Below are 18920 nucleotides of genomic sequence, written 5' to 3' on the forward strand. Positions count from 1 at the left end.
CTGAAGGTGTTGCAGTCATAGCTGTATACACCATATTATGCTGAACGTGAGCAAGCTGAGCATTTTTCAGTATTGCTTTCAATACCGTGGTAATTAAGAACAGGTGCATATACATTAAAGAGTGGCCCTCTAATTGCTACTAATGAACTCCTTTATAGTAAGGACTTTACATAATGAAATGCGTAATTCAACATTAACGACCAAGATCATTACTGGGAATTTTATTCCACTTATAGATGATTTTCGCCTAAGGTGAAGCCTAATGTTTTAGTCAAGCTGTCATTCATGCTGCTACTCCTTTGCTTGCTTTGCAACTGCATCATAGTCTAGCCTTGAAAAGTCTTCTGAGATATTGATTTTTAATATGGATTTAAAGGAACACTGTTTACAGCTTCAATCCCGCTTCTGGCACTAATAACACAGAGAGTCACCTAATAAGATTACACCAGACGTTATAATAAACAAAGAAATCTTGTAGCCCAGTATTTCTACAAAGCATTTAGCAGGATCTCCAGTCAATCATGGAAGTAGGCACGTTCTAACTTCTTAAAATGCACTCGGATTTTCTCTAGCTATCTTTACAGTCACGCTTACATTTTTTCAGCTTTCCTCTGAAGCGGAGATTGTTACTCCTGTCAGCACTGCACGCTTTTTGCCTTTCAGTGTCAGTCTCTGAGGAAGGCAGTGATGAAACAGCTGTTTTTCTGTGACTTCAGTCTTATCCCTTGAGGTCAAGCTTTGCCTGCGCTTTGGTCATTACAGCTCCAGTATAGGTTACTTTGGGAATAAGCTGCACCTCTTAGTCAGGAGGCTGCCCTACGGTTTGCCCAGCTACTCAATGAAATTGGGCTAAACAGCAGAAAAGACCTGTAACTTTGGTGTACTACAACAGCTGTCCAATCAAAAGAGAAAAATAATTGAACTCACTTTTCTCTTGAGCATCTGTAGTCATACTTAGGTAGCTGAGGATGTTGGTGTCACAGCAACATTACTACTTGGTCACTGATTCAAAATCCTCGCTCCCAAGAAATGCCAATCACACAGTGAAAAGCAGGCAATATTCCTAGAACTACGTTTGTCCAGCCTTGTGATAGGAATTTACCTTTAATGGCCACATTTCCAAAGATTTATTACAGTACTTACCGTGCACTACCTGCACGAATTCCAATATCGTTAAAAACAGATTCCGTTGTTTGTGCTTTACTTGTTCCCTGTAACTATTTAGGATATTATAAAGTTGGGTTTTGAAATATTAAAGCTCATTTCCTCTATAACCTATCTGAAAATTCGCAACAGAGGAAACTCCAATGATTCGGAGATAGACAGTGTAAACCTCAGTGCCTAGAGAGTGGGTAAAATGGGTCAGGACATTCACCAGATGTCCAGTACTTCTTCCGATCCTCTGGTCAGTATAGAGCCAGATTCTTACTTATGTATTTCTGCCATTACTTAAAGAGAAGCTTATCCAGATACAGTGGAGCAAACCTACTCCACAGTAATTTGTTACGCTGTATAAACTGTGTTCTCCAGCTTAGAATTAATCAATCAAAATTGCTGAATTTTCTGTAGTCCTGCACGATCTCCAATTACCTCTCAATAGGCAAATATAGCCCCTCCCCCTTTTTTCCATTGCACGGCACTTCTACTATGGATTTTTTTCATCTTCAGAGCCCATAAAATACTTATTATCTCTTCTGGGACCGACAATTTGCAAAAACAGAGCGAGGGCTGCAAAAGAAACAAGACTGAGTGACCAGGCAAATAAAATGGCAAATGAAATTCAATACAAATAAATGTAAACTGATGCACGGCAATCACGTGTAAAGCGTTGAGTTCCAAGCTAAAAATTATGATCTCAGTGTTATGACAATTCCGTAAGAAAGTCTGCTCAGTGCTTGGTAACGGTCAAAAAGGCAAACTGAACGAAGGCACTTCTTGTCCCAACATCTCAAAAAAGATACGTCAGAAGTGGAAAACGTGTGCCAAAACCACACTCAACTCAGAATATCCCAGGACTGCAAATGATCGCAGGCTGGGAAATACTAGGTGTACACATTACACAGTACATAGTCCTACATTCTTCTCTTGGCATCACAGAAGAGAAAGCACTCTTGGCATGACCCAGTACTGCCATGCTTACATTCCTATTGCCCCCAACACACACACACGTATGTATATGCATGAAACATTCTACAAATGTAGGTGGAATATAAAGATTAGTGATATAACTAAAGACTGTTTTTTTTTTTCCGTAATTATTAATGCAAGGGGCTAATTTGAGCTTTGCTGTACCTGTAAACAGTGCCTACCTTAATTCTGCTCTGGCTTCACTGGCCTGTGGGAACTGAAAGCAGCATTTTGTCAGTGTGTAGCCAGGATCAATATACCGTCTCTGCCACTTCGTATGGGGGAATGTGAAAGTTGTCAGAAAGCCTCAATTTCTTAAGACAGATAACATACATAAGACTGCAGAATGAAGAAGGCAAACTGAAGTTCTGATCTCTGTTTGGCCTGCTGTGGACCAGGTGATGCTTCCACTAACAGTTCAGAAACATATAAAACAAAAGCCAGGCAAAGTCCATTAAACACCGAAAATATGGACAATCCCTTCAGGAAGTTCCTAAGGAAAAGACTGCAGAGAGTGGGGGAGGAATATCAAGGAAATTGTCCTTGTGCTTGCTTACCCAGTATTATCACTCTTTACTTAGACATATACCACTAGCTGTTATCAGAGACTTTTGGTGCATCTCTAGACGGATCGCTGGTCTGCCGGAGTACAACCTTACGAGCCTCTGAACAGAGGATCAGGATTTGTACAGCAATATTAACAAGCAGCAGTTGCTCAGTCTTTTATGAACCCTGATAAACTAAGATTCTATTTATAGACAAAATAATTCACATACAATACTCATTCAGAAGAGAACTACAAATGCCTCTCTCTGTTCAGCTTCTTAATTAACTACATATTTTTTTTGGAGGAAGAAAAAAGAAATTGTGATCCTGCTAATTCTGCGTGCATGCAAAACATCCTCATTTCAGTGGGCAGTTTGAGTACGCCAGGAACGCAGGAGCTGGCTTAGAAAAAAGGAAGGGAGAGCCCACCTGGAGGGGAACGATCAGTGCGGTCTTCAGGCTCATTCAGTGCTTGACAGCTGCGGCCAATATTGCAGTAATCAAGAACAGAAGTTGTGTGTGTGCGCATCACTGTTGCCAAATCAGAGTCTACTAGGAAAGGACAGTCTTCTGCTGACCTGCAGAAAGAACATTTTAGCAGCCGCTATTTCTTGGATATTGCAGCAAAAGTGTTCAGAAAGACCTCAAGACAGCACATTTCTTAATGAACAGAGGTCAGGTACCTCTGATATAACGTTACAGACGTATAATGTACTTGTCCTAGGGGCTTATTTGTGTTTATCTTAATTTTTCTACACCAGTCTCTTCCTCTGTTCAAATTCAGTCAAATTCTTCAATGGGGTTCTAATAACTTTCAGTTTGCAAACGGCGTTTTTAGGCGACACCCTTTCCTTGTGCTTTGGTGTTGTCCCTGTATTGCTGCTCTTTATAGAGTACCATTGCCAAAGACAGCTGCACAGAGATGAATTAGAGACAGGGAAAGAACTGAACCTCTCCGGACTTCCGTGAAAATCAGATTAAGCAGAACAGCTGGCTTTGCCAACGTTTTCTACTCAAAGAAGAAAGATTAGAGCTGTCTATGTTTTTTGCTGACCCAAGAAAACCTGAGAACAGCTAACTATCTGCTAGTGAATAGCGTTAAATATCGGATTCAGCAAAATAAGAATGATACTACACTTGTTATCAATGGAAAACTCAGTCAAAAAACAACGTTAACTTTTGGTGTGTTTTAAAAGTCTATATACGTGGAGAACAAAGTTACAGGAACATCACTTTGATGTGGCTGTATTATGCAATACGAGAAGTATGTGCCTCAATAGGGTGCCTCTTCTCTTGTACAGAAAATTCTAAAACTTTAATTTTATTCTGGAAAAAAATCAAAAATCAAAGAATTTTTCATAGAGATCCCACTTTAGAGCTTCTAGCAGATGTAGATTAAAGTTTTATCCAAAAGGAAGTTAAAACAAAAAGCAATTGTCTCAGCAATTTCGCCTCAGAGAAGAAAAGCAGACACATGTTTTAAACAAAAATGTATATACCACGGGGAATTTACTAAGGAAAAATGCATTAGATGCTTAATGAAGAAAAAGTGACTTCAAAAATGGCATATATTTCAGAGGGTATGTATCTCTTCCAAGTCAAATCTGCTTAATCTCCTAATAAAATCAAGATTTTTGATATTATCAGCGACAATAAAGGCATTGTATTCTAAATCACACTCTATCCACCAGAAAAGTATCAGCTCCGATGGAATTTTTATTGTTGATCCTTACATAAGAAAAATATATCTACATTTTCCGTTTGCTGGGGTTGTGTAACACAAAAATTCTTGTACAAACTTTTAGTCTACGCAAATTTTTTTGCAACTGTCAAGGTCACAGTCTCTCTAATCCTCTGAAGTCACTGATATTCAGTACTTCTCGTTCATCAGAGCTTAATGATCACACTTGAGTGCTCCCCGATGCCTAAACTGTTCAGTTGCATATAATAAAAGTAAGCAATACTCTCGTTAACAAACTTTTACTTTTTCATGCTTTTCTGTGCGTCTGAATGCTTCTTCCAGTTATGCTGGGATAATCTCATTTAATTGTCTAAAAGAAACGTCCAATAGTTCTGAGCTGAGACACCGTTCTACTAAAATGAACTGCAGTGAGTTATTGTTAGCTAGTCTCTGATTCAAAAGCAGTGCTTTCACGTTCTGAACCTGAAGAAATATTTTAGATGTGCTGACCTTTACTTAAGAAGTCATGTACTCCGTTGAGAAGGGCGCCATGTGTATCAGTGTTATTAATTACAGTCACAGGCATAAGCAGATTCAGAAATGTTCACTGTCTGCAGCAATTATGCTGCGTAATTTGCGGGATTTTTGCATTTGTAACTGTGTCTTGCCCAAAAGAGCCACGTGGAAATAAAATAGGAAGCTCAATGATATTCTGGTGAAAGCGCTGAAGCGTGACTTGCTACCTTTCTTGGTTTGTGAGACAAGCTGCTGCCATTAGCACTGAGAAAGACAAGAGTTATTGGAAAGGGCAGAAGATTTTATGTTATACCATAACTCAGTGGTAACACTTCTAAAGTCAGTTATGACATGCTATAACACTAATTTCAGAGAAGCTAAAGAAAGCACTGGCGAAAAACAACTTTATCTTATGGCATTGCTATTGTGATTCAGGAAAGAGATAAGAAAAGTTGATTTAAACACTTTTTTTTTTTTTTAAAAAACAATTTCGCCACGCAAGCAAAGGATATAAACACCTGCTGGAAATTAATGCGGTGGGATTGCTGCCGAAGAGAACAGAATTTGGGCCTGTACTGCAACAAGTGAACCTACCCCAGGAGGAGGGCTTCCTCATTCATAAGCAAGAGGGTCAAACACTTTATCTGCTCACCACAGATAAAATACTCCGTCAAATGTGCTAGTACTAAAATCCGAATTACTCCTCCATTCAGATACAACGTTACGGTGTCAGCATCAGCGATATATGGCCACTTCCAGCACCGCTCATCCTCCCTCCTCAGCATTATTGGAACACGTGGTAGCAGCATCAAAATGCCAGAGATCAGCTTGCTTCTTTATCATGCACGTATTTTCTAGGAAGTGTATGCCTGCTCCTGCATCTGCTAGGCTTTATTTTTACACTTTCAGCTGAGGCGGAGAAGTGATTTAACCCAGACAGTACCAATCTGAAATGACAATTCCGGCAAATTGAACTCTCTCTCCACCTTGAAGAACGCTGCCTTTCATAGTGACAGTTAAATACAACTGTAGGAGTGCTGTCTTATGCAAGGGAGATGGAAATTGGATCATCAACTCCTTTCTTTCATTCTGTGTATCAGATCAAATCCTCGCTTTTAATTTGGCACCTTCTGAATCATCACCTAAAGGTTTTCTGCACTACAGGGTCTTTGTCTGTTCTGGGCTATGCTGTTGACGGTGCACTGGCTATCTGCATCTGAAAGATGACTCACGTCATGTCTCGCTTTCACTCTGGCTTTTTCTTACATATTCCTTCTAGTGGCCACTTTTGGAACTCCCTCCCTGTGGGATGCAGCCCTCCCTTCCTTCCAAAGGCGCACTAAGCATGGCAATCACTGTTAGACAGTGTTGGACTGTAGGCTGAGTTACTTCACCTCTCCTCTTTGAAAGGAGAGAAAAGGGGTGGCAGGCCTCCTCACCCGCTGTGCTCCTTAGCACTGGCTGTGACTACATCATCAACCTCTGTATCTCTTGTACCTGTTACAAAGTACTTGTTACTTGATTTAGAGCCATGTCTAAATCGTGCTAATTCTTTCCTCTAAGATGTACCTGTATGCTCCCTCTTACTTTCAATATTGTTTGGAAGCGCGTTGAGACAGGAACTGCCTTTTTGATCTTTTTCATAAACCTGTCTCAATGGCAAAACCATCATTTCTATTTCTGTTTCCAAATTCTACACTGGGTTCAAAGGGTATTTGGCTTCCTTTGATTTGCTTACACAATTTCCCTGAATGGAACTGAAATGGAAGAGCAGCTCCAAATCCTGTCGGATTCCGGGTAGACTGATTTAGGCAAACAACCTCCTTTGTGTAAAAAAAAAAAAAAAAAAAAAAAAAAAAAGTGTAGTAGTACAATAAGCAGGACAGTTTGTGTTGCTGAATACCAAACTGACAGAATTTACAGACTGTCCAACCTTTCAGAACATCATATAAACCTGTAAATTATTTTAGAGATAGAAGGTATTTTAGACAGAGAATGAAGAAAAACTGTTGAGCTGAGAGACAGACAGCAAGATTCTGCCAGATATTACGGCTGCTTGCACGGCTAGCTGCATAGAGAACTAGAAAAACGAGGCTGTCAGTTTTGTTACTGACAACTGCATAATTCACTTCCTAAATAAACTCAATTAGAGGCATAGCTATGGATGGGAAAAGGCCTAAAGCATAAAAGAATTAGAGGCTGATAATTGTATAACGGAGAGTAAGCAGCTACTTGTGTCATCTTAGGAGAAGCAAGAAGAGGGGCTTGGAAAAGCAGTTATTCAATGTTAATCAAGGACTACTTTTGTGACAGAGCATAGCTCTCCATGATTTATCCAACCAGAGCACAAATACTGCTAAATGAATGCCAAGAGTTTAAGAAATATATGCAACTTGTCATTTTGTTTAATTTGATTCCAGGCTCTGCTCTATAGCTGGAATAATCTTCTGTATCTTACTGCTCTTTTCACAGCCTGCTTTTATAGAGAACCGGTATTTCTTTTCATAGCTCTCTGGCAGAATTCTGTAGTGAGTTACGTTACAAGAAGGTCGAGGAGCTGTATCTCCTGCATGGCTCCATCTTTTGTGCTACAGTAAAATTCAGAACTGGCCCTGGAATTCTGCTGGGACACCTGCTCATTTACAGCAGTGGCAAAGGGAAAATGACAACTTGCCTTTTTTCTGTGGGTGAGTTGGCCCAGGTGCTGAAGGGCAGTAACCTGCACAATCACATACTTCATAAACAAATAATGATGATTTTACTTCAGTAGTAATTAAGAGCACATGAGCTACGATGACAGAGCTTGCAGGGAGATGTGAAATGTCCAGGAATCTGAGAAAATGTTAAGACAGAAATGAAAAAAATCTGTAGCGGAACAGAGAGATCAGCTCTCAAGGTCCTACAGAAGGCACAGAGAAGTTAGTCAAGAACTTGGGTGAAAGGCTGAACAAAAGAAAGATTCGAGCCAAGATCAGGAACTGAGAGGGTAGCCACACAAGGAAGGCAGAAGCGGGCTTGAAACAGGGACTGAGCAATGAGCTTCCAGCTACTGAGACTTTTCAGTTTTCCATTGCCTTGAACTGAACCTGGGCTCTAGGTTTCTCTTACGGGTAAACACGGAGAGAAAACTACACTTTTGTTGTTACCACTTCTTTTCCGCAAGTCACTTATGTTATTTATGAACAGATCACTATTCTTTTGAGGTGTAGTTCTCTGAAAACACACCAAGAGCAAGCCACCCACTAAGCTAACATATGCAAGATTAGGGGAAATTCCATATGTGGAGGAATAGTTTTTACAGCGTTTTAATTGTTTGGTGTTTGAGATTGCTCAGGGGCTTAACACATTAGATTAAAATTTGAAGAAATACAGCTGCAGAAGGAGAACAGTAAAAGTTTCTGTTACAAGCAAACGCATCATACATCTCTGCTCTGTTTCACGAGATATTATTTCTGTGCGTTTGTGTGTGTGTGTGTGTGTGTGTGTACGTGTGGAGCAGCTATATGAACTATGTAACATAGTAAAAACAATTCTAAAAATGTTCTGGTAACTTGAACTGAGCACTGCACCTCTTGTTTTTATAATGAGGGACGTATGGTGGGACATTAGGGTTTCATATGGTGGAAGTAAGTTCCTTCTTAGAGGAAAGAACTCAAACTATTCTGGCACACTAGAAAATATAAATATTTCTCCTTTCAACTGCAAAGAACAAAGAGAAGTCGTTTCAAAAACAAGTCTAACAATCCCAGCTGGCTTGGATTTATGGCAGGTACCGAGATTTATAGACTTTTTAAAAATATTTTAATATATTTTTTATACAGATTTTTAATAGAATTTTTTGAAAAAAATATTTCTGAAAGCCACAAACTGTAAGAGCTAAATGCAACAGATTAATTATAGCTCATAATGACAGAGCTCAGTTAAAGCAGCCATTTGATTTGATCACAGGACAGAATTTTAACATTTCACATCTTATTCCCATTTAAAGAAAGGCTTTCAGAATAAACAGCTCTGGACAATATTAGAAACCTATGATTAATAGTTATTTTAGAATAGCATCCATGTTTTTTGCATAGTTAAGATTGATCCACTAAGCACAGGAGCCATTAAGAAAAGGACAGATAGGTCTCAGCTGTGAAATTCAGATCTGTTCTCAACTGAGATTACACGTATTTCAACCTGAATTTTGATACAGTTTTTTTACAGAAATAACATTTAGTTGAGAAGATGTGAGCTGGATCCACCAGATTCTGACGACTACGCATTAGACCCCTTATCTGACCGCTATCTAAACACAGCATATAAACTGAAGCGTTATGTCTCCCTCTGCCACTCCCAATGGAAAGAAAGAAACTGAGCTGGCAGTATGAGCGAGTTAGTAGTATTTCTCCTGATACTGAACCATATCAGCACAACCTTCTGCCAGTCTCCTAGTCTTAACATCCTCTATAATGATTTAAAAAAAAAAAATCACAATGTAAAGTTATGTTAAAATACTGCTGTTAACACACTAACTATATCTCCATAGTATGGACAGAAACAAGTAACAGAACTTGTAAAAAGAACAAGTAATTAAAAAACGTTAATATTAAGAACTGAAAATTCTGGCTGAAGTAGTTAATTCTGAATTACAAGGAACAGAGATCACAGAAAGGTTTAGGTTGTAAGGGACCTCTGGAGATCATCTAGTCCAACCTCCCTGCTCAAGCAGGGTCCTCTAGAGCCTAGGACCCATAGATGTATCATCCCAAACAACAGGGAGCAGATTAATCAAAATCCAAGGGAAATAATGACCAGTCTAGACTAACTGACAAGTGTTTTCATCTAAAGTACGTTGACTACTAAAACGCCTTCACTACTGGCCTGAAATGACCCTATCTTTAATTGTATTTTAAAGAGATATTAGGGCTACTGTTTCTAGGTAGGTTTGGCAAAAACACGTAAGGGTCTCTCTGTCCCTATACATCAAGCGCAACATGCTTTAACGCGTGGTTTAAATATACACAAAGTGTCCACAATAACAGAACTGCTTATGAGTCTAACTGTAATAAAACAATTGCCTTTCTAGGTCAGATAACGTATACTGTGTTGTGTTGAAATTCAATTAAAATGGTAGCTTCAGAACATTTTTTCTATTCTGAAAACTTTTCCATTGCTTTTCATTTTCAAAGAACATCATTGTGCAAATCTTCCCCTTATATTAAAAATACTAGTCCAATGTCTATACGATGGGTTTAATCTATTGCTTTTAAATGAATGCATACTCTCCAGGATCCATCTGGAAAAAGCAAGATCGATAATATTAATTTCAGCTGCATATAAATTTTCTTCTTCATGTTGTTGGAAACCATTATGCATATTGCTATGCATCGTTTTGTGTATTTTGCACTCCATCTAAGAGAAGATGCATTTCCATGATGGTTTAAGAGATTCCTGTGAGAATACATTCCTTAGCTCTCGCTCCTGGATTCTGCGCAGCGTACCTAACTTTTAAGATCCTCCACTAAAAAAATCATCAAATAAAACATATTACAGTCCACAGCTGTTAATGGATAACGCGAGCTGACTGTAAAGTTATCTGAGAAAAAATTCTATCAGAAGAGAAAAAAAACAACATACACCATCTTTGCTTCAATGGAATACATGTATGGATAGTGGCACATGACAAAAGTCTAAGTTACATTTTATTGGGTGTATTTGTGCATTGGTATTTACCAGGGAGCAACTAACTGTTCCAAGTTCATGCTGCAGTTTACCCTATGGTATTCTGCTCTTATGCCCCAGCACAAGATACATTTAAAACACAGGTGATGCTGAAAATACTGAGAAAAATCTACACGTGTGGGCACAGGATAGACGTAGATTGGTTCCCTTACTTTACCGCACCTTGATTTCCAGGATATTTGTACATACGAGTTCAAAGCTTACACCTCATCAAACTGCAGAATGTTTATCTGACTATATACAGGGCATGGTTGTTCTGAATAAGACATGTGCCACATGAGTAGCACATAAACCAAGAACTGATCTTAGGGGAAACTATATGAAAGAGCAGTACTGCCGGTAGGGGACAGTTTAAAGTATTCATAAGGCTACTGAAGAAGGCTAAGAGAAAATTTCATGATGATGAAGGAAAGTGTTCATTGGAGAAACAATCCATTACTATTAAGCAAGCTGGTAGAGGGGATAATACACTCGCTGCTCCCAGTAAAGACCAGGCTTTATATATGTTGCTTCAAGGGAGTTTTGTAAGATCCATAAAGGATCTTTGCCTCTGCGTGCGCATGTAAGTGAAATCTGCATATGACTTGGCAGATTCTGCGTGCAAGACAAACGCAAAGCTGGAAGAGGAGACTGCTGCAGGTCATGGAAAACCCTGCAACACCAATTTGCTCAGATTACTCTCAAATCTCTACAACAACAATATCCACTTGAGGGGAAAAAAAATAAAAGGAATAACTAAGATAGCGTTTACTTGCAAGTGCAGATTTGGACTAGGCGTGCCTCTGTTTTCAGCAGCAATGATAGCAAGGAGTATCTTTTTGAACATGTAGAGTGGGAACGGGGCTTTCGAAGAGGGCTTTCCAGTAGCAGGTGGAAGAAGTAGCAGTGATGGGGTTGTTAAGGGTATCAAAGAGTAACCAAAAACACCCAGTGCGGGTAGCATGAGACAGCATGAGCCCAATGACAGTAGAACCTGGGAAGAGAACAGTGGGTAATGATGGCCTTAGAGCTGGAGAGGTATTTGGAAAAAAGTAGCACAAGTTATGTGCATGCAGCCAAGTCCATCAGAAATGACTAGCTGCTGGTGAGGAACTTCAGCTACTTCTCGTTAGCTGATACAAGGTTAGGACCTGTGCTGGCCACCAAAAAAAGGTAAACTGCAGCTGTGCAGAGGCTAGAAAGACACAGAGCTGTACACATGAATCAGGAAGAGAACAAAGAGCAGAGCTGCGAAATCAGTAAGGGGTGTTTGCTCCTCCACGGTTTTCACATCTGTTCTGAGCCTTAGAGAATGTCTTTGCAAATTGACACAGAGCGCAGGCAGCTTTCTCCAGCTCTTCAGGCTCTCAGCATTTCCTATCCTGAAAGATGCTGGCTATTAAAAAGCTTTTAAATTCCAATTTTAGAGGTGCTCAGCCCTTGAAACTCCAGTCAGTCTCAAAGGGAATTTCAAATACCCCTAAAAATTGTATTTATATGAAAAAAGTTCAGTTACCTTTCAACTGAAAAACTGAGATTGCCTGTTTTTCACTGCACGCTGACAGATCTTCTTTCATTTTATACTATTAAGAATTTAATCAAAATAATGTTGTTTTACCTTTGGATTAGGAAAAAAAAGGGCACGAAATAATAGACAAAAACTACTTCCTTTCCTCCTCCTTCACGCTTCTTGGAAATCATTTATTTATTTACTTCTCTTTGCTTTCTTTTCATCTTTATGATTTCAAAGCTTGAAGGATATAACAAGAAATCCCAGTCTTGCAGTTCCTTGCAGACAAGTGAATTTATCTTGACACGTACACTATCAGAAGGTTTAAATCACTGCCTTCAAAGCTGTGAATTCTGTGAGCAAACTCCTATTCACATTTGAATTAATGGGGCTTGGTGCAGATATAGGGCCTACCTCTTAGGAGCAATTTGAAGAGTAGGGGAAATATTGCTAATTTGGGGAAAACCTGAAGACTGGAACCACAGTAATAAAAAGATTAATCAAGGAGCCTAAATAGAACAAGGTATTTTAATTTAGACACTCAATCAAGTTTAATTTCGTTTTCACGTGCTGGAAATTATAAGTATCTGTTGGAAGGTTTTGCCTTATGGAGGACATAATCTCCAGAGACCAGAATCAGAAGATCTAGACTGCAGGATTCCAACTCTATTTCCCTTGCTGACACAACCTATTCTAGCTCTTCAGATCAAAAACGTTGCACAGCAGGAAAATGCTATTTGTAAAAACCATTAGAATTAGAAATAAGAAATCACATTAATAGTTTCCCCTCTGCCAAGAGGGACGGAAACCTTAACAAAAGTCAGAAGAATGGTTAACTGCCACTTTGCTACTAAATGAAGTCTAAATTTAAAGGCTGTATCTCTGAGCAAACTCACAATCAGATGTCCAAATGTACGCCCGCTTTAACGCAGAGTTCTCAGTGTGTGTAAAAGGTCCTTCTTAGTCTAAAAGGTCCTTCTTAGTCTCTCTGCAGGCATTCTCTTTAGCATTAAAAGAGTAAATGCAAGCAACGTAGCCTTAAAAAAGCTGCGTGAACTAGAGTCACCTCTGCATCCCAGAAGACCAAAATCCTCACAAAGCTGGTGATTAAAACAGTGGTCTTCTGGTATTTGAAACAACATACATATTTGTCAGGTCACTGGGTATGCAACAGAATTCACCTGATCGTGCCAAACAGCCCCACGCCTACAAAGTGTATTATTCTGCTTTCTGCATTGAAACATTCCTTTGGCACAAAAGACTCCAGATACTGTGGTGGCAGAAAGTTCAGAGTGATCGTCCAATTAGTACTGATACTTTTCACACAGCTATCGTACCCTGAACAAGGGTAGAGTACAAATGGAAGAGGACAAAGGAAGAAAATGTGAAACTGTAACAATAATTTCAAATAAAAACAGGTATTTTTGCAAGATCCCAGATCATGTTTCTTCTCCAATTATTATTAACTAGTACTAGAGAAAATGGCTATGAAATGCCAGGTCTGAAGGAAAAAAAAAAAAAAGAGGAGAGAATGGGTAATGGCTTCCCATTTTTCGTTTGAAAATATATTGATTATTCATGTTTTTAGCTTCTAAGAATGTTCTTGTAGTGGTTTCTAGATTATTGAATGGAAAACAGGTCAATAATCTTTGGTTTGAGGTAAACCAAGAGGACTGTCTGCTTTTTCCCTCCTCTCCTCCAACCGCCTCTCCCACCCTTGCCTTAAATACATACTTATTATTTACCTCCTACAAATTCAGAAAAAAAAAGATATATAAAAAAAGTGTCTGTCATGCACTGAGGCATGGTCTACAAAGAAGGGGCATTTACTTCTTAGCATCACTTACTCTCTTGCAAGATCAGCCTTTTCCAATCCATATCAGCCCAGGAGATCTTAAGCCCCCAAGTGAGGCAGAAAAGCTCCCCAAGAAACGTACAGAACTAACAAATACGAGGCAACCCTGTAACACAACGATGGGGACTGAGTAAGACTCCACACTGGCTTCCTGCTAGCCCAGGACAATTAAGGGCCAGGGGCACTCCTCTGAAAATCACTCTGCTGATCATGCTTTAAGACGCAAAGAAAAAGGAACAACAACTCAGCCCAACAAACAAACAAAAACACCATCTCAAAGCCAAATCAACAACAAAACAAAACAAAACAAAAACGCCTTAAACCCCCCAATCCATGCTCTTCTTCTGACAGGAAACAATGACATCGTCAGCCAAAGAGGAATAATTCGCCCCCTCCTACTACAACCGGGCCTCTTTGAACTGCTCCACAATTCAAGGCACAATTTTAATTTACCACTTTCTTTGCTGATACCTTGCTTGTATTTGTTGACCAGGAATCCAGCGCCTGCGCTGGCTCTTGTGCGTTGGTCCATCACAGAATGGTCTAGGTGATCTGCTAGGCTCTTAGGGGGTTCATCCATCCATCCATCCAACAGAGCTGGCATGACAGTCTCCTTAGAAATCACTGGAGAGATCTGAAGTCAAACGCAAATGGGTGATGGCATAGCACAAGTGAGGGTGTAACGGGAGTCCCAAATTTTTAGCAGAGTACAAAAATTTGCTGAAGAATCCTGCTCCGCAAAACACTTTTAATTAGCGTTCTGACCTATGGTCTGACACGCAACATACTTCTGTAGGGTTTTCTTATTTCCTGGTTCTAAGGAAGAGCCACTTAGCTCCGGGGAAAGCAGATGGACAAACACCAAGAGAACTACTGGTTGTTATTAATCCCTCTAGGGTATATGGTCGAGCTGCAGGTCAACAGGAAGCTGCTTCATCTTCTTAGCTTTCAGGATCCAAAAACATGGTTCTTCCAGAAAGGAAAAAGACCAAAGATCCAGTCAGTTCAATGAGAATGAGAATATAAAATACTGAGATTGAAATGTCAGTACAAGCACTTGGTCTTAACTACAGGGTCCTAATCACTGGAACTGATGGAGAAGAGGAGAACCATTTCACATCTGACAGAGCAAAACGTAATTATTAAAACAGTGGTGATAGGGCAGGTAAATAACTTGCCCCTAAAATTAAAAAGTCAAACCTAGTTAATTATATCTTAGCTAATAAAAACAGCAGTGATAAGACTGTTACAGACTGACGAAAAATTAATGAAGTCTTTAACGAACTTCACAGTGAATTACATAAATCAGAGGCAACTTAATAAAAACCAAGAATTTTAGCAGAGATGAGATTTTCCAACAGCTGAAAGATTAAAAAAAAAAAAAAAAAAACCTCTACTAAAATTCTATCTTCTCTCCTGGAAGATTTTGAAAGATGTTAAAGTTGTGGAAACAGATGATGCCAGTGAATGACAGGTTCATCAGTGAGATCATTAAATAAGTTTTAGAGTTTTATTTTTAAATGGTCATTCCCAGAGCTGACCAGAGAGCACTCTGAAAGCACCGCACAACCGAAAGAGTCAACATTTTTGGTGATGAATGTAAGGAAAGATCTGTGCATTCTGTGTAAACACACACACACATAAAACAACACATTCCACACAGTAAAGTTTTTGCTAGAATTGTAGTAAGTGATAAGCAGACTTTGCTTGTAAAAAATGTTTTAGTATTTAAAAAAGTCTAAAACCCCCCAAAAAGAAAAAAGGCAAACTAATTTTCAACAGAGAAAAGTCAGATTCCATGCACTTCAGCAAGATCAGGGTTCCTCATAGTACTACTGTGATATAAGTTTGCATTAAATGTCCAAGTGCTTGGACATGGATGTGTTTGGAAATAAGCAAAAACAAAACTGCGCCAAGAAGCCCTGAGTCAAATTAGTCACGTGTGAATCACGGGCAAAGTCACTAAAAAAAATTGATTTGTGAATTTATCAAACTGGTGAAAAGAAATAATCCACCTGCATTTTCACAGTTGCGTAGCTGCATTACAATATTCTAAACAATCACTGTCTTTGAGTCTATGCAAATAGAAGAAATCATTACATGATATGTGGATATCATGAAAGAAAGAGTGTTCTCCAACCTGGTGGAGAACAAGTTTCACGGCTTACTTGGATAGCAGCTACTTCAAGCAAAGATGGCTGTGAAGAAGGGCTACAAGGTCATAAGATAGACCGTAAATGCAATGACGGTCTATGTTTTTTTTTAAATATGTTCTTTTTTTCCAAGTACATTTAACCACTCTATACCTTATCTCCACAGCACCTGCAGTCAAACCACAGAGTCAGAGATTCCTAAGGTTTCTACACTTCCAATAGAACTGCAGCAAACATGTGCTTCCGGCAAACTGCCTAAAGAGCCAGTATGTAGGCACAAGAAAAACTCACTGACTGACTTCATTTCTTGTGGTTTCCTAACAGCTGAATTCATCAGGCAATAGTAAAATAAAACAATTTCCCAGAAACCAGTTAGTGAAAAGCAATGCACAAGAGTTGCCAGTTTAATACTTTCTAACCTTACGATAGCCTGCCTTTTTCCTTTTTTTTTTTTTTTTTTGGCTTGGCTTCATTTTGTCCTTTGAATCTCCTCCTGTTTCAGCTCTAAATTATAGCATGAAGCCTACACGTACGAACTAATCCTCAGTGCTTTAACATGACCTTATAGATAGAAAAAACTTGTCTAGACGCTGTCAACCATGAAGACTATGTTTAAAAGAAACCGATAGATGGGTGTTCAGATGTTGAGTTCTGTCTTAAAGGTTGACAAATCATCCGCTAACCACACTGACAAGCAAGAAGATCTCTTGAACACCAGCCATTAAGTGATACAAGGGGACAAGATTATCCAGTAGCTATCATTTTGTTCACTAATTGTAGCAAACTCCGATTCAGTCAACCAGAACAATAAAATGTAGCAGAATCCCAATAAAATTGTTCTGAGAAAACTACCTCAGTGGGCTAACTGTCCACTCAGGGAATGTCTATCATTAGACAAGGCAGCGTTTGGAACTACTCTCAGGCACAGCCACAGGAAGGGAGAACAGAGCAAGGGTTCTGCTGTTCATGATCCACCCAGCGGAATACGACAGTAGAAAGCAGAAAGACTTGCAGATTTGGAGTGCAAAGCTGACTGAACAGAAGCCAGCAAGGTCTTCCTCCTGAAAAGCATTGTAGAAAAGTGCTTCCTATCCCAGACCATGAAAAAAGAACTTTCTAAGCAACAGTTCTGCCTCTTGCCTGCAGGGCTGACCTCTCCGCTGTTGTCCAGGGAGGTTGTGCAGTCGCCATCCTTTGAGGTGTTCAAGACCCACCTGGACAAAGCTCAAAGCAACCTGGTCTGATCTCAGAGAAGGCCCTGCTTTGAGTAGGGGGCCAGATTAGAGATCTCCTGAGGTCCCCTCCAACCTGAACTATCCTATGATCTGGTGCGTTGCCAGACCATCACTATGCCCAGGCACAAATACAGAATTCTCCTTTAAGACTATCCATGTTGCTCTCATTTCAAAAAGTTGTTGGAAAAAAGTGTGTTTCAACTATTCATATGTGTGTGAAACAACTTATGATGGAAGCGTGCTCCATGCGGAATTGTACTGTAACTATGGCAACTGCCTTTGAAAGAGACATTCACTGCAAATCTATATGGACTCCATTTAGAAGCGATTTAGTTGTACCAGTACCAATTTATGAATATTCCAATCACGTAAAAAACACTCCGGCTTCTTATAGAATTGTTTTAAAATAGTGCAGCTGCATGAATAAGAATGTTATCACCATCATTTAAGTTAAGCAGTTTCTAAACTTTGAGATTTTTTTGCAACTTAGATATTTTGGAAGCTAAACTGGCACCCTTTTGGTTTAGAAGCTACAAAATCTTTGTAGTTTTACTTAGTCTGGCTGCTAGCATTCTGCTCTTCTGTGTCTTACTGTATCTTTAAATAAAGACAACTAGTAAATGTAATTTTATTTACATTTGAAACCAGCTTTTCATGGAAGGACAAATTCAGAAATAAATTAAGGTTTCCCCCTCTTAGGACTTTGGCTGTGACTGCTCCTCAAAACCATTAGCTATCTGTGGCTTTTGACCTAGGACAAAATGCTGAGTCCATGTTTCAGCATGGCTTCTCTGTATCTTACCTCCTTTCCCAGTGGAATACTGGACTCCATTTCTCATTAAACAACAGCATGTTCTCAGATGACAGACCCATTTCTAAGTTATTAAACTCTGTGTTGACGTTTCGGGTAATTATTTTGTGTCTTGGTGACACGTTGATCTACACTACTTGTCATAGTGTACAACTGAGGGGAGACTGAAATATGTCCTTGGAGGAGAGGAGAGACTCTAAACAAACTTCCAGAAAAGTCAAATTTGCAGGGGACACTGAGGTTGCAGGGTTTTTTTTTTTTCCCCCCAATTGTTGAGCTACTAGTAACGTCAAATACAGAAAGGGAACGAGTCATGAATCACCTGAGCTCTGTCTGCTTTTTTTTTTTTTTTTTTTAAAAAAACACTAGAGCAGAACAAATCCCATTCAAGTCATACTTCTTTGTATGGGAATGTATCATGCAGGCATCAATAAATTCAATATATTCCAAATCTCATTTTAGAAATTCAGAGTAACCTCCTCAAAAGAGCACAGCACGTAGGAACATGGCTCTGGGGACAAAACAGCACTGACGCACGCATGTAGCACAACTAAGTACACTAGTAACGAACGGGAATTGTCCGTATTATTTTCTTTTGCTCCTTGACGCCATTCTAATCTCTATCACTAAGGCACCAGAAACAGCACCGAGAGAAGCCCGAGTATAATTCAGTATAGAGGCAGCCTTGGGAGAGCCTTCTAACAAACTCTGCTCAACGCTTAACTGTGCAAGAGTATATGAGAGGCTTTTGGGAGCCTCAGATTACATGGACTTAGTCTTTTA

The sequence above is a fragment of the Struthio camelus genome, chromosome 6, assembly GCF_040807025.1.
Source record: "Struthio camelus isolate bStrCam1 chromosome 6, bStrCam1.hap1, whole genome shotgun sequence".
Classification (NCBI taxonomy): Eukaryota; Metazoa; Chordata; class Aves; order Struthioniformes; family Struthionidae; genus Struthio; species Struthio camelus.